The 14530-nt window shown below is 41.1% G+C and overlaps 1 long non-coding RNA gene across 1 annotated transcript; it reads right to left on the reverse strand.

Moving 5' to 3' along the window:
• Positions 1–1994: 1994 nt before the first annotated feature.
• On the reverse strand, positions 1995–13881 carry LOC120438280. The gene is made up of 3 exons (XR_005611765.1): positions 13640–13881; positions 4527–4619; positions 1995–2055 (listed from the first exon to the last, which is right to left on the reverse strand). It is a non-coding gene; the product is annotated as an uncharacterized LOC120438280 (long non-coding RNA).
• Between the last annotated feature and the right edge of the window lie 649 nt (positions 13882–14530).

The raw sequence follows: 14530 nt of genomic DNA on the forward strand, positions 1-14530 counted from the left end.
AGCTGAAGTTCACTTCCATGTGTGTACGTTCATGTTTATTACGATGACCTGATTGTGAGAAGCTTTTGTCACAGTGTCTGCACTTGTATGGTGTGTCTCCTGTGTGGATTCCCTTATGCTTGTTCTTTAAGCTCACGTGCAGTGGTGAAGGATGACCCACACTGGTCACAGATGTGCTTTTTGACCCCACTGTTGAAGAGTTTTGGTATTTTTAATGTACTTGGTGTGTGGAAGCCTCTCCCACATTCTTTGCAGTAGTTCGTTTTGTCTCCAGTGTGTCTACGTTGATGTGGTTTTATGTGGTCCTGTTGATGATTGGAAGTTTTTTCACAAAGGTCACAGAGAAACTCTTTCCCACCACCACAGTGACGACAGGGTTGAGAACTGGATCCATATGCGTTGCTCCGCTTTTTTATTTTTATCCTGAATGTCGCCTGAAATAAAGAGCATCTCTGCCAACATCCAATTACATTTTACTGTTTACATTATAACACTCAGCTTACTGAGCGAAAACGACTCTTTATTTTTCGAAACAGTTCATTCAGTATAACTCCATAAGTTTACTGATCAGACTTGTTCCAAACAATCAGGTTAAAATTACAAGAAAAAAAAATCAATACATCCTCACTGTAACTGCAGTTGTTATTTTCTGGTGTGGATCTGTCGGTGTTTTCTCACGTGATGTGGAGATTTAAAAGTCTTCTCACACAGGTTACATTTATAAGGTCTCTCCTCAGTGTGACTAAACATATGTAGTTGTAACTTTGCATCTGTTGTAAATGGTTTCCCACACTGATCACAGAAGTAAACATCATTTCCAGTGTGAATCCGACGGTGACTATTTCGGTACTGTTTGTCGCTGAACGTTTTTCCACAAAAGTCGCAGCTGTACGCCTTAATTCCAGAGTGGGTAACTAGATGCCTGTGTAATTCGTGCCTTTGAGCAAAAGCTTTACCACACAACTCACAGTTGTGTGCTTTAACTCCACTGTGCATGATATGGTGTGATTTTAAGCTTTGACGATGGGTAAAAGACTTTCCACACAAGTTGCAGCTGTATGGTGTAACTCCACTGTGGACGTGTTGGTGTGTTTTAAAGGTTTGAGCGTGGGTAAAAGACTTTCCACACAAGTGACAGTTGTGTGCTTTAACTCCACTGTGGATGAGTTGGTGTGATTTTAAGCTTTCAGCCCGGATAAAAGACTTTCCACACAAGTCACAGCTGTGTGCTTTAACTCCACTGTGGATGAGTTGGTGTACTTTTAAGCCTTGAGCCCGGGCAAAATCCTTCCCACACAAGTCACAGCTGTAAGCTTTAACTCCACTGTGGATGAGTTGGTGTCTTTTTAAGCTTCCAGACTGGGTAAAAGACTTTCCACACAAGTCACAGCTGTAAGGTTTAAATCCACTGTGAATGAGTTGGTGGTTTTTTAAGCCTCCAGCCAGGGTAAAAGACTTTCCACACAAGTCACAGCTGTAAGGTTTAACTCCACTGTGGATGAGTTGGTGAATTTTTAAGCCTCCAGCCTCGGTAAAAGACTTTCCACACAAGTCACAGCTGTAAGGTTTAAATCCACTGTGAATGAGTTGGTGGTTTTTTAAGCCTCCAGCCAGGGTAAAAGACTTTCCACACAAGTCACAGCTGTAAGGTTTAACTCCACTGTGAATGAGTTGGTGGTTTTTTAAACCTCCAGCCAGGGTAAAAGACTTTCCACACAAGTCACAGCTGTATGCTTTAACTCCACTGTGGATGAGTTGGTGTCTTTTTAAGTCTCCTCCCCAGGTAAAATTCTTCCCACACTCATCACAGCTGTAAGGTTTAACTCCACTGTGGATGAGCTGGTGTGATTTTAGGCTGTCAGTCCGGGTAAAATCCTTCCCACACTCATCACAGCTGTAAGGTTTAACTCCACTGTGGATGAGTTGGTGTCTTTTTAAGTCTGCAGCCTGGGTAAAATCCTTCCCACACTCATCACAGCTGTAGGTTTTCTCTCCCTTTCTTCTGTGAGGTTTGTCGGCCTCCTGAGAGCGCTGACTTCTTGCTCCATGTTGGTCCTGCAGTGACAGAGATGCAAACAGAGGCAGTGAGAGAAATGCAAACAAACTGAAACTCCCTCCGTCAGTGGAATCAAACATGTCAACAAACACATTGTTGGTGTGTTACCACCACCTTCTGGTGATAGTATCACATTACAATGAGAGGTGTAATTAAAATGACATTAGGAAATATTGATCAGCGGAGAAAATCTTTTATTTCATAAACAATAGTGAGTACAATTAGGGCTGGGCGATATGGCCTAAAATCCATATCGCAATATAATTTGAAGCACGTGCGGTAATGATATATATCATGATATATTCTTCTCTCTCTTCCGGCGCCCCCCGTGTGCGGCAGCCTATTACAGCAGCTCTGCTCATTCTGAGTTTCTTTCTTTCTTATCTTTTTCTTCTCGTAATTTTTTATAACTAACGTATTAGTAATTAGACTCTGCAACCATGTTCTACCGTTTTGTGCTAGTTCTGGTCGTTTTTCTTAGTTTTTTTCTACTTTTTTTACCCGTGTCTGGGGACCCAGAGCAGAGATCCTTTGTTTACAGTAAGGATCAGTTGTTAGCGTTGCATCCCGCAGCGGTACTGCCAGCGGACAGACCCGACATTCCCAGCGAGCTGAGGAGGAAAAGACGGGGGTGTCGTGCTGGGAAGGAGCGCCGTCGCCCGAGAAGGAGACGTTATCGACCATCTCTTCCTTCTGTAGTTATTGGAAACGTAAGATCTTTGCCCAATAAGATGGATGAGCTCATGTCGCTAACCTGGTCACAGAGGGAGTACCGGCATTGTAGCATCGTGATGCTAACGGAGTCGTGGCTAACACCGCTAACTCCGGACACGAGCGTGACACTACCGGGATTTCAGATGCTGCGAGCGGACAGGACGACAGAGAGAGGTAAGAGGAAAGGAGGGGGACTGTGCAGTGTTTCTCCAACAACAAACCTTGGATTACCCCAGAAATTAAAGCTGTCCTCAAGCAGAAGAGGAGGGCCTTCAAATCCAAAGACAAAGAGGAGTTGAAAAGGGTGCAGAGAGAGTTGAGGGGACTGATAAGGAATGGAATGGGATGGGATTCATAACTTTTGCAATGTCCACTTCCTGCTGTGACAAAACAAATTTCCCATGTGTGGGACTAATAAAGGTTATCTTATCTTATCTTCTGTATAACATATTTTCCCCACTATAAGGCACACTTAAAATCCTTTAATTTTCTCAAAAATCGAGAGTGTGCCTTATGTATAAATTCTGGTTGTGCTTACTGACCTCGAACCGATTTTGGCGTGCAGAAATCTGTTAAAAAAAATGTTTTGATTTCAGAGCATTATGGTTGCCATAGTGAGGAGCTTCATGGAGTAATCTGGGTCCAAAACTCCGTCCACTTCAGGGCCCAAAGTCAAACGAACACTGAGAGTTAAAAACAGTCTAAATTCTTCCATCTTTAATAAAATCATCAGTGTTGCTGCTTTACCAAGTGTAACAATTAAGTTTAACATCCAGGCAAACAGAAAACAGAAGTTATTAAATTTAACGGAATTAGAAGTTAACAGGAAGTTAGCTCGCTAGTTTCCACCTAAACATGGCATACCATGTTCTGACTGAGAGATTTTTAAAACTAATTCAAACGTACAGCTCTCCTATTGCTTCCAACATAAACGAAGACAGAAAACTAAACAGCAGTGACGTTTGTAGGGTTACTGAAGTTGGACTACCTGGTATATAATGTTGTGCTAGTTGATTGCTAGCGACACAGCTATGTTAGCATAACATTAGCACAGTGAAGCTGGAGGATGAACGCCAACTTTTTTTCCACTCGATAAAAGTTAAGGTGAGGGATTCTGGTGGTTTGGGACAAATGCAATCGCATAGCAGGATGCTGTACACGGGCCAAACTTCAGTCAGGAGAACAACTGAGATTATTCATCCACAATACAAGGTTAGATATTAATATACTGCAACAATATGAGAATAGAACAGCTGCGAGAGAATTCAACATTAATGGATAAATGTTACAGAAGTAGAGGAAGCGCAGTTTTTGGCTTTCCCCACATTTCAAAAGTGCTTCATCTCTTTGCTATGACTGTCGCCCGGCATAATTTGCAGATGATAATCGTTGTAGCCGCTGTGATGCTTTGGACCAAAACAGGCGCCGCTTGATGACATCATCAACATGCGCTATTGCGATAGAGCGATATAGTTAAAATCTGTATTGTTGGCCAAATTTATATCGTTTCTATCGTATATCGTTTATATCGCCCACACCTAAGTAAAACTGATGATCTTGTTGTTTCAATGCATGTAGATAAAATATGATCTTTGTATTTTCTTGTGACTTCTGTGGTTTCTGATTTTGAATGTAGATTCTGTATATATGGAGGAGCCCAGGATGGAAATGATAAAGCTGCTGTTAACGGGTTTTTAAAAACCAACCAGCTGTGCACACAGTTTCAATAACAGTGTAACTGTGATGTTTTTCTCACCTTTTGTGTTGAAGTCATTGTTTCCTCTGTAGTGGCTGAGCTGAGTCCAAATGGCTGAAATTGTGATTCTGCTGCTCCAACACTTTTCTGCTCCTGTTCCTCAGCAAAAAAATAAATAAATACAATTAAATATATATATAAATTCCTCTTTATGCATTGTCAGTCATCCAGGTAAGTAAATCTCCAGAGGTTGATTCTATGCATCTGGACATAGGGTTTTCAGTGGGAGATACATTTTGTCACTCATGCAAGTGACTTCTTCAGTCTCAGCTGACTGCTCTTATAAAGAGTACATTTGGATAATGACTGAAACTAGCACCACTGAAGGAACAATATACTGTGAGGTCAGTTCCTTGATAATTAATATGCAGATTTTAATGACCAATGGCCATGAGTACCATTCACTGAGAATTGAGGAATGGCTGAATGTTAACTCAGACACACGTCCACCTCACAATGTGGCTTAAACACAGTCAGTTGTGCTGTGACTTATAGCAGCATTGTAACTGAGCAATAAATCCAGAAGTACTTCAGTTGAGATCCAGGTGTGTCTGCTTTTTTGGTATTGTTAAACAAACAAGTTGTGATCGGGATTAGCAAGAAATTTATCATCACTGTAAGACATCTAAACAGGGAGACTGAACAGACAAGTACCGTAATTGTCGGGCTATAAGCCGCTACTTTTTGCACAAGCTTTGAACCCTGCGGCTTTTAGTCAGGTGCGGCTTTTCTAAGGATTGTCCGGGATTTTTGTGATATTGTAAGAGGATTTGTTTTGTTTGTTCCGCTGTTGTACGGCACTACGTTGCCTGGCGGAAGGGCATGTGATCAGACACACAGTATCGGGGTTCAAGAGTGGTATGTTGGTCACATGTCCGTCCGCCAGGCAACGTAGTGCCGTACGAAGTAGCGCGAAAAACAAACTTCAAAGTAGCGCTACGTGTTCAGTGGGAGGTGTGGATGACGAGCGGCGATAAACTTGCGAAATGCAAGTTATGCCCAACTCCACCAGTGGATTCTGACAGCGTGGAAAAGTGTGAAAACATCCACGATCACAAACGGATTTCGAAGGGCTGGACATCTGCATGATGGAGAGGAGGACACCGCCACGGCCCTTCTGAGGGTGTTCGACTCTGACACTGACAACGAGGATTTTTTTGGTTTTGAAAGTGACAACGAAGGAGAGAAGCGGAGAGTGGATGACGAAGCCATCCTGAGCCTGTTCATTTCCAACACTGAAGAAGAGGACTTTGGTGGTTTTAGTGCGCAGGAAGAAGAGAAAGATGGCGGTGAATGACTGACTTTTCTACTGGTTAAAGCCGTGACACTGCACCTGAGCCTAAAAGGTAGGCGGAATCTATTTTTCTGGTGTGCTGTAGGTTATTGTTATGTACTACATTTGTTACTCATTTATGAAGCACAGTACATGTTTCGTACTTGTAATTACCAGTACTTGTACATATACCTAAAAAGTTATGCAAATATGTACCCGTAACTTGTTTTTCAAAATATTAATAAAAGGGATGTTTCTCCAAACAGCTATCTCTTTCCTGACAATTCCCTTGCATATTCCCCGTGCATATTCTCTTACATATGATAAGTCAACATTGAAACACCTGCGGCTTTTAGTCAGGTGCGGCTAATGTATGCACAAAGCAGGATTTTCCCCTGATTTTAGCTTGTGCTGCTAATATTCAGGTGCGCTTTGTAGTCCAGAAAATACGGTATTTAATACGGTTTCCCCCCGGCTCTGCTAGGCCATATGGGAGGTAACAAATGAGCCCAGAGACAGGGTCAGCTTTAAAAAAAAAATAAAAAAATCACAAGGTTTATTACTCCGACTGAAAACCTTTAGTGAAACGACTCACAAGAACAACAATCATCACAAAGGCGGCAACTCAAAAACAGGGGCTCAAAAGGCAGAGGCAGGAAGGACAGCCTACACAGTCTGTTCACATCAAAGAGTCCCCCACGAGTGAAAAATCCTCAGCCTTTTGGATTCCCAGGTAAATGCAGGCAGTCTCATCACTGGTCCTGATGGAAATCTCACAGTCTAACTCTCGTGCTAGTTTCAGTCATTATTCAAATATACTGTTTATAAGAATTGAATGATTCTTATAAACAATACAAGAAAATAAAATACAGATGGAAGAAAATAAAATACAGATGCATCTGTAGATCATCCTATGAAGTCCTATTCTAAAGGCTGATTTCCCTCCCCCAGGCTTGTACCTGTGGCTTCCTGTCCTGGGGGTTGGTTGTTCTCCTGCCCTGCACCCCATCCTTTAGTTCATATTCCAAAACTACTTTTCTTTATGTATTCTTACCCTCTAGCAACCACCATTTCATAATGTTGCAACAGTGATTCCTGAGATTAGGGACAAAACAGGTTTTAATTTTCTAAAATATATTTTTTGATTTCTCAAAAACACATTTATACAGTGGCTTGCAAAAGTATCCGGCCCCCTTGAACTTTCCCACATTTTGTCACATTACAGCCACAAACATGAATCAATTTTATTGGAATTCCACGTGAAAGACCAATACAGAGTGGTGTACATGTGAGAAGTGGAACGAAAATCATACATGATTTCAAACATTTTTTACAAATAAATAACTGCAAAGTGGGGTGTGCGTAATTATTCAGCCCCCTGAATCAATACTTTGTAGAACCACCTTTTGCTGCAATTACAGCTGCCAGTCTTTTAGGGTATGTCTCTACCAGCTTTGCACATCTACAGACTGAAATCCTTGCCCATTCTTCTTTGCAAAACAGCTCCAGCTCAGTCAGATTAGATGGACAGCGTTTGTGAACAGCAGTTTTCAGATCTTACCACAGATTCTGGATTGGATTTAGATCTGGACTTTGACTGGGCCATTCTAACACATGGATGTTTTGTTTTAAACCATTCCATTGTTGCCCTGGCTTTATGTTTAGGGTCGTTGTCCTGCTGGAAGGTGAACCTCCGCCCCAGTCTCAAGTCTTTTGCAGACACCAAGAGGTTTTCTTCCAAGATTGCCCTGTATTTGGCTCCATTCATCTTCCCATCAACTCTGACCAGCTTCCCTGTCCCTGCTGAAGAGAAGCACCCCCAGAGCATGATGCTGCCACCACCATATTTGACAGTGGGGATGGTGTGTTCAGAGTGATGTGCAGTGTTAGTTTTCTGCCACACATAGCGTTTTGCATTTTGGCCAAAAAGTTCCATTTTGGTCTCATCTGACCAGAGCACCTTCTTCCACATGTTTGCTGTGTCCCCACATGGCTTGTGGCAAACTGCAAACGGGACTTCTTATGGTTTTCTGTTAACAATGGCTTTCTTCTTGCCACTCTTCCATAAAGGCCAACTTTGTGCAGTGCACGACTAATAGTTGTCCTATGGACAGATCCCCCACCTGAGCTGTAGATCTCTGCAGCTCGTCCAGAGTCACCATGGGCCTCTTGGCTGCATTTCTGATCAGCGCTCTCCTTGTTCGGCCTGTGAGTTTAGGTGGACGGCCTTGTCTTGGTAGGTTTACAGTTGTGCCATACTCCTTCCATTTCTGAATGATCGCTTGAACAGTGCTCCGTGGGATGTTCAAGGCTTGGGAAATCTTTTTGTAGCCTAAGCCTGCTTTAAATTTCTCAATAACTTTATCCCTGACCTGTCTGGTGTGTTCTTTGGACTTCATGGTGTTGTTGCTCCCAATATTCTCTTAGACAACATCTGAGGCCGTCACAGGGCAGTTGTGGAGCTGTTTTGCAAAGAAGAATTGGCAAGAATTTCAGTCTCTAGATGTGCAAAGCTGGTAGAGACATACCCTAAAAGACTGGCAGCTGTAATTGCAGCAAAAGGTTGTTCTACAAAGTATTGACTCAGGGGGCTGAATAATTACGCACACCCCACTTTGCAGTTATTTATTTGTAAAAAATGTTTGGAATCATGTATGATTTTCGTTCCACTTCTCACGTGTACACCACTTTGTATTGGTCTTTCACGTGGAATTCCAATAAAATTGATTCATGTTTGTGGCTGTAATGTGACAAAATGTGGAAAAGTTCAAGCGGGCCGAATACTTTTGCAAGCCACTGTATATAATTGTTACACAAAGTTTTGGCTGTATCACCATGTTTTGGTACAATCTCCCAGGTGTAACATTTTTTAATAATTTATGTTTTTACTGGAGAAGTGTAAGGTTTTTGTCAACACCGTCAGACACAAAGAAATGCAAAAATATATATTTTAAATTCAGTTGTTTCAGCTATTTTGACTATTGGCAGCTTCTCTATTCTATTGTTTATGCACATATGTTTTCAAAGTAATTATACCACATTTAAAAGTAAGATTGTTTTGGCTTTTTATTATTAGAGTTAAAATCATACATATTTTCAGAAGCTTGTATTTAATCTCTATAAGAAACAATCATATTAAGCAGAATGCAAATTACACATTTACTGAGAAAATTACGTGTTTTTATCGGAAGATCATGAGGGAGGAAAATATATGGTTCTCCAAAAGAGAAAAATAAACCAAAACTCCATATTATGGAGTTGACAAGGTGCTGACGGTGGTGACACAAATCTGACGGTGTTGACACACTAGTAGAAAACAAGATATTATTTCTTTCAAAATGACCATTAAACCTTAACAACCTTTGTAATATCACAAGACACTTCATAACAATTCTGTTTTTGCACATGTCAAGTTCTACATCTTAATAGTTCACCAGCAAGTAGCTGCCTGCTACTCCTCGATTCCTAAAGTACTCTGTGGTTGTGTGTTTAGACCCTGTTGGACATTCTCTCCTTTTGTCTCCTTCTGTGCTTTCTTCCAAAACCTTCCTTTTTTCCCTCTTTCTTTCAGATCACTGATGTTCTTTATTTTTCTCTTTTTCACTCTTTCTCCATCTTTCCCTTTCCTTTATGAGAAACTCTTTCTTCAACTCAGGCTGGCTGTTAATTTTTTCTCTCCTTCTTTTTTGATCCTCCCTGTTCCTTCTCTTTCGTTCCTCTACTGACAGGTTCCCCTTTGCTATTCTAGCCTGAAATGAACCATTTTGTAATTACTAAAGTTTTTCTGAACCTGATGCTTTTTTACAGATTAAGGATGAATATTCACAACACAATTATGCATTAAGCAATAGAAATGCTATCCGGTCTTTAAGTCTGATGTCATTAGCCGTTTCCAGGTCCAAACTCTGCTGCAGATCCCAAAGTCAAAGAAACTCTGCGGCATCACTGAGAGTTACAAACTGTCTAAATTCTTTCGTCTTTAATAAAATGATCAGTGTGGCTACTCTACCAGGTGTAACATCCAGGCATACATGAAAACAGAATATATGAAATTTAACAGAGTTAGAAGTTAGATTGTTTCCACCTGAACATGATATACCAGCTCTGCTACCACTTCCAACATAAATGAAGACAGAAAACTAAACAGCAGTGACATTTGTAGGGTTACTGAAGTTGGGCTAGCTGGTATATAGTGATGTGCTACATGATCGCTAGCGACACAGCTATGTTAGCATAATATAAACACAGTGAAGCTGGAGGATGAATGCTAACTTTTTTCCACTTGATAAAAGTTAACGTGAGGGTTCCCGATGGTTAGGCTGACAGTGATCACTGACTGTTTTTAGGGGCTTGTTTAGATGTAATAGAACAAGATAAAAAGCATTAAAACATTTTAACAGCACAACAGGCTTAATAAACGCAGAGCAGTTTAGGCCCGGAAGCAGGATTCAAACATCATCACTTAAAGACCAGCTCTCGGGGCACAGCTAGCTCAGTAGATGCCACATGATTGGAAGATTGGGCATTCAAATCCAACAAACAGTGGCTATCCTGGATTTGTAGCTGCCCACTGCATCACTGAGTGAATGGGTTAAATGCAGAGGACTAAGCATTTTCCTACAGGATTAATAATGTATACATAAACAATGAGATTCAAGATGAGGCAAATTTGATAATATCTGACACATCTGTAAAGCAGAAATATCAGTAAAATACACAGGAAGTAATATATCTGAAATATTAGTAAAAAGTAACTAAATATAAATGGTGAATAGCACACTTTTGTGGCATTTGTCAACACCATTAGAAAAAGGGTCAACACTGTCAGACAAAAATCCTGATGGTGTTGACGTCTGATGGTGTTGACAAAATACCCTACTTTCTCTCATAACACATGTTTTTCTGACAGAAGCCATCTTGTTTTTCATCATTTGCTTATGGCTTCTACAATCTACCTAAATTGAGCTATTTTTACAAAAAAAAAAATTCGATCTTGGATTACATCGACTTTGGTGTTGACGCACTATGGTTGTGACACAGAGTTTTATCAGAAAGGTATGCAATAAATGAAATAATTAAAAAAAAAATATCACAGCAGTGACCTTATGGCATGTGTATCAAACAGGAAGTGGTAAAGGGGTCCTCAGAGTGTAAGCTACCCACAATAATTCCTGATTTTTTTGTACTTTTAAAAAATCTGATGGTGTTGACAAAAACTCTGGACATGATTTTAATCACTTAAAAAATATGTAAAAATAAATTTTCAATTGCATATTTTGATATTATATAAGGTATTGACTTAAATACTTAGTGATGAGAGCCATGATGTTTAACTTTACATTACTTTTAATGTTTTTTTCTGTATTTTAATATTATCATACCTGCTTCTGGACAATGGATTTTTAAGGTACTGGTAATGTATTGTACCATTTAAAATAAATATATATGTATAAAAAATGCAAAATCATACTTTTGTTGTATAAAAATTGCCTTGGTTTGTCTTTTAGGCAGTTGGGTCAACACTTGTATGCATATTTTTAACCACAAAATTGGGTTTTATCTGCCGGTGTTCCAGATCTACTGGCGTTCAGATTAACTGGCGTTGGTCGAACAGATGTGTGGCAGTCTTGTGTTTCAGAAGCTGCTACCGACAAACCAGCAAAAAAACCCGCCAAATGTGTCATCTGTGACACTTGTGAGGTCAGTGGCGGTCCTAGCCTGTTTGGCGCCCTGGGCGAACACCCCCTCTGACGCCCCCCCACACACACACACACACACACACACACACACACACACACACACACACGAAGAGAGAGAGAGTATGCATTGTATGCAAACGGCTACTAAACAGACATCATAATTCGTCATACATTGAGAACAGGACAAATCAACAATTGACACTGACTAATTAATATTATATTATTGTATATATTGTTTGGAGTTTAGTCTGTTACTGTTACTATTTTTACCATTTCTTCTTGGAGGAACTGTAACCCACATAATTTCCTTAGGGATTAAGAAAGTATTCTGATTCTTAATGTTTTAGGATACATGACCTGCCATTATCCAATGACACATCTGCTTACCTGTATCTTTTGCTCGTTTCTCCTTGTAGGAGCCATAATTAAATGTATTGAATTTTAATGATCACTGGGTTTTCATTTGTTTGGTTGCTATGGTGATGTGTAGCGGTGACATTAAGAGGGCGTTGTCAGTCTGTCATTCACTGGTTTGATTTTGACAGAGAGCAGGGCTGGGTAGCCGTAGTTTTTGTTGACCGCAGCACAGCGAGTTTCCCCTTGTTGCATTAGAGCCTGTGATGTTTTAAGAGTTTGAATCGCGAGCCGATCACATTGCTCTGTAAACTTTTCAAGCACTTTAACCCTGGAGAACCCATGGGGTCAGAGCCGACCCCATGGGTTTTCTAGGGAAACATTTGACCCCATGGGTTCTCCAGAGTTTTAATAAACAAGCAAGCAATTCCACCTCTCGCATTATTGCGTAAAGTTGACAGCGCGTCAGGCAAATAGGCAGGCTCAGTCCCGACTGTGGAAGTCGCTACACTCCTCTTCTTTTCTCTTTTTTTTAAACTTTAAAAACGGGTTGTGTGTGAGACTTTAAATCAACAAAATATAAAATATACATTTTAAATTGTTATTGATCCCTTTACCCCGAGTCCTAAAGTGTATATTTATTTTCTTACTCTTCTTATATTTATTGTTTGTTTATTTGTTTGTTTGTTTGTTTACTTGCACTGCTGTAACTGGAGCCTCGTCGTCTCGTCTCTCTATATACTGTACTGTATGTAGCGGAGATGACAAAGTTTACTTTGACTTCAGCAGCGAGCAGGCGCACCGAGGGCTCTCGCGTACGAGCAATTTTTTTTTTTTTTGCCGATGCCCGTGATGCAGCCCCCCACCACGATGCCGCCCCGGGCAACCGCCCGTGTCGCCCGTATCTAAAACCGCTACTGTGTGAGGTTATCTCAAACACACTCCGTCAGTCGTGTCACAAGTTGATCTGGCTGTAGGCTGTGGCACTTGGCCAGAGGTGGCGCTGGTTGACTCGAGTCCATGTTAGTGCACACAAAGTAAACTGCACGCTTTAGTTGTGAAGCAAAAACGCTGAAATCGGAGAAATAAAACGTGCGAGGGTAACGATAACGAAGGCAGGAGTCTCCCGATCGTTTACTCTTGCTGTCATGTGAACAACACCGGCGTGGTATTAATTGTTTGCTGTTTTCGCGATCGCGTTGCGCATGAGGATATCACCAGGTAAACTCGCGACATTTTTAAACATTTTGTTGTTCAACAGCATCAAGACTGACGGAGTGTGTTTGAGATAAACTAACAAGTGTCACAGATGACACATTTGGCGTTTTTTTGCTGGTTTGTCGGTAGCAGCTCCTGAAACGCAAGACTGCCACACATCTGTTCGACCAACGCCAGTTGATCTAAACGCCAGTTGATCTGGAACACCAGTCTCAGTCAAAATGCCCGGGTCGATTTTTTGTCCCAGTCCAGCCCTGGATGCATCTGGAGATCGTCCTATGAAGTCCTATTCTAAAGGCTGATTTCCCTCCCTCAGGCTTGTACCTGTGGCTTCCTGTCCTGGGGGTGGGGGTTGGTTGTTCTCCTGCCCTGCACTCCATCCTTTTGTTCATATTCAAAGACTATTTTTCTTTATGTATTCTTACCCTCTAGCAACCGCCATATTATAATGTTGCAAGCAATCACAAACTCTACAGTCTCTCTAACTCCAATGTATACCAAACAATCTATTATTTCTCAACAGACATAACTCAACATAAACTAAATCCACATTAAAGTTCGGTGCTTACCTTTAGATGAGCCCACAAACCGAGAGAAACTCCGTGATTAAGCTGGAAGTTTTTTCCAAACACAGAAGACAGATCAGGGAGCAGAGACCCACGTGGTTCACGCTGATCTCAGCTACGATCCAGGAGACAAGGGTGTGCAGATCGATGCAGATATCGATCCAAACGTTGGTAGTTGTATATGATCCTGTAAGTTTACCACTTTACTCCCGTTTCAGCTCGACACCTCTCCTGCACACACTTTGCTCCGCCTCCTCTTCCGGGCTCTGCAGTGATTTGTTGCTGTGCAGTCACATGACTCAGTTGCGCAACGTCAAAACGTGGTGTGTTATTTCAAAATTAGCAAAATTAGGGCCCTTTCTCGCAAGAACGTACTCGCGTTCTTGCCGAGACTGCACGGGAGTACGGACTTGCCGAGAACGCGAGCACGGACACCCGATTGATGATGTCACAGGTCCGGAGTTTTTACTGCCGTCCCCTCTTAATTTAACTGAGTAATATGTTATGAAGCTTAACTTTAATCACAGCCAAACTGATTTACTCGGGAACAAATAAAACACTGACATAAACCAAACATTAACATGTAGAAGTTATTTATCATGTTTAACCTCAGTAGCGAAATCTCTATTAATAAAAATAGTGTACATGCAGTGTTGGGGAGTAACGGAATACATGTACCGCCGTTACGTATTTAGAATACAAAATATGAGTAACTGTATTCCGTTACAGTTACCGTTTAAAAAGGTGGTATTCAGAATACAGTTACTTTGTTGAAATAAATGGATTACACGGCGGTACTTTCCTGTTTCATGTTGTCGCGGGTCAGGATTGTTTGGGTTTGTTTGACAGCTGTGTTCTGTTGTTCCAGGCGGCAGCGTTACGGTTGCCATGGTT

This window comes from Oreochromis aureus, linkage group 3 (genome assembly GCF_013358895.1).
Source record: "Oreochromis aureus strain Israel breed Guangdong linkage group 3, ZZ_aureus, whole genome shotgun sequence".
Lineage (NCBI taxonomy): Eukaryota > Metazoa > Chordata > Actinopteri > Cichliformes > Cichlidae > Oreochromis > Oreochromis aureus.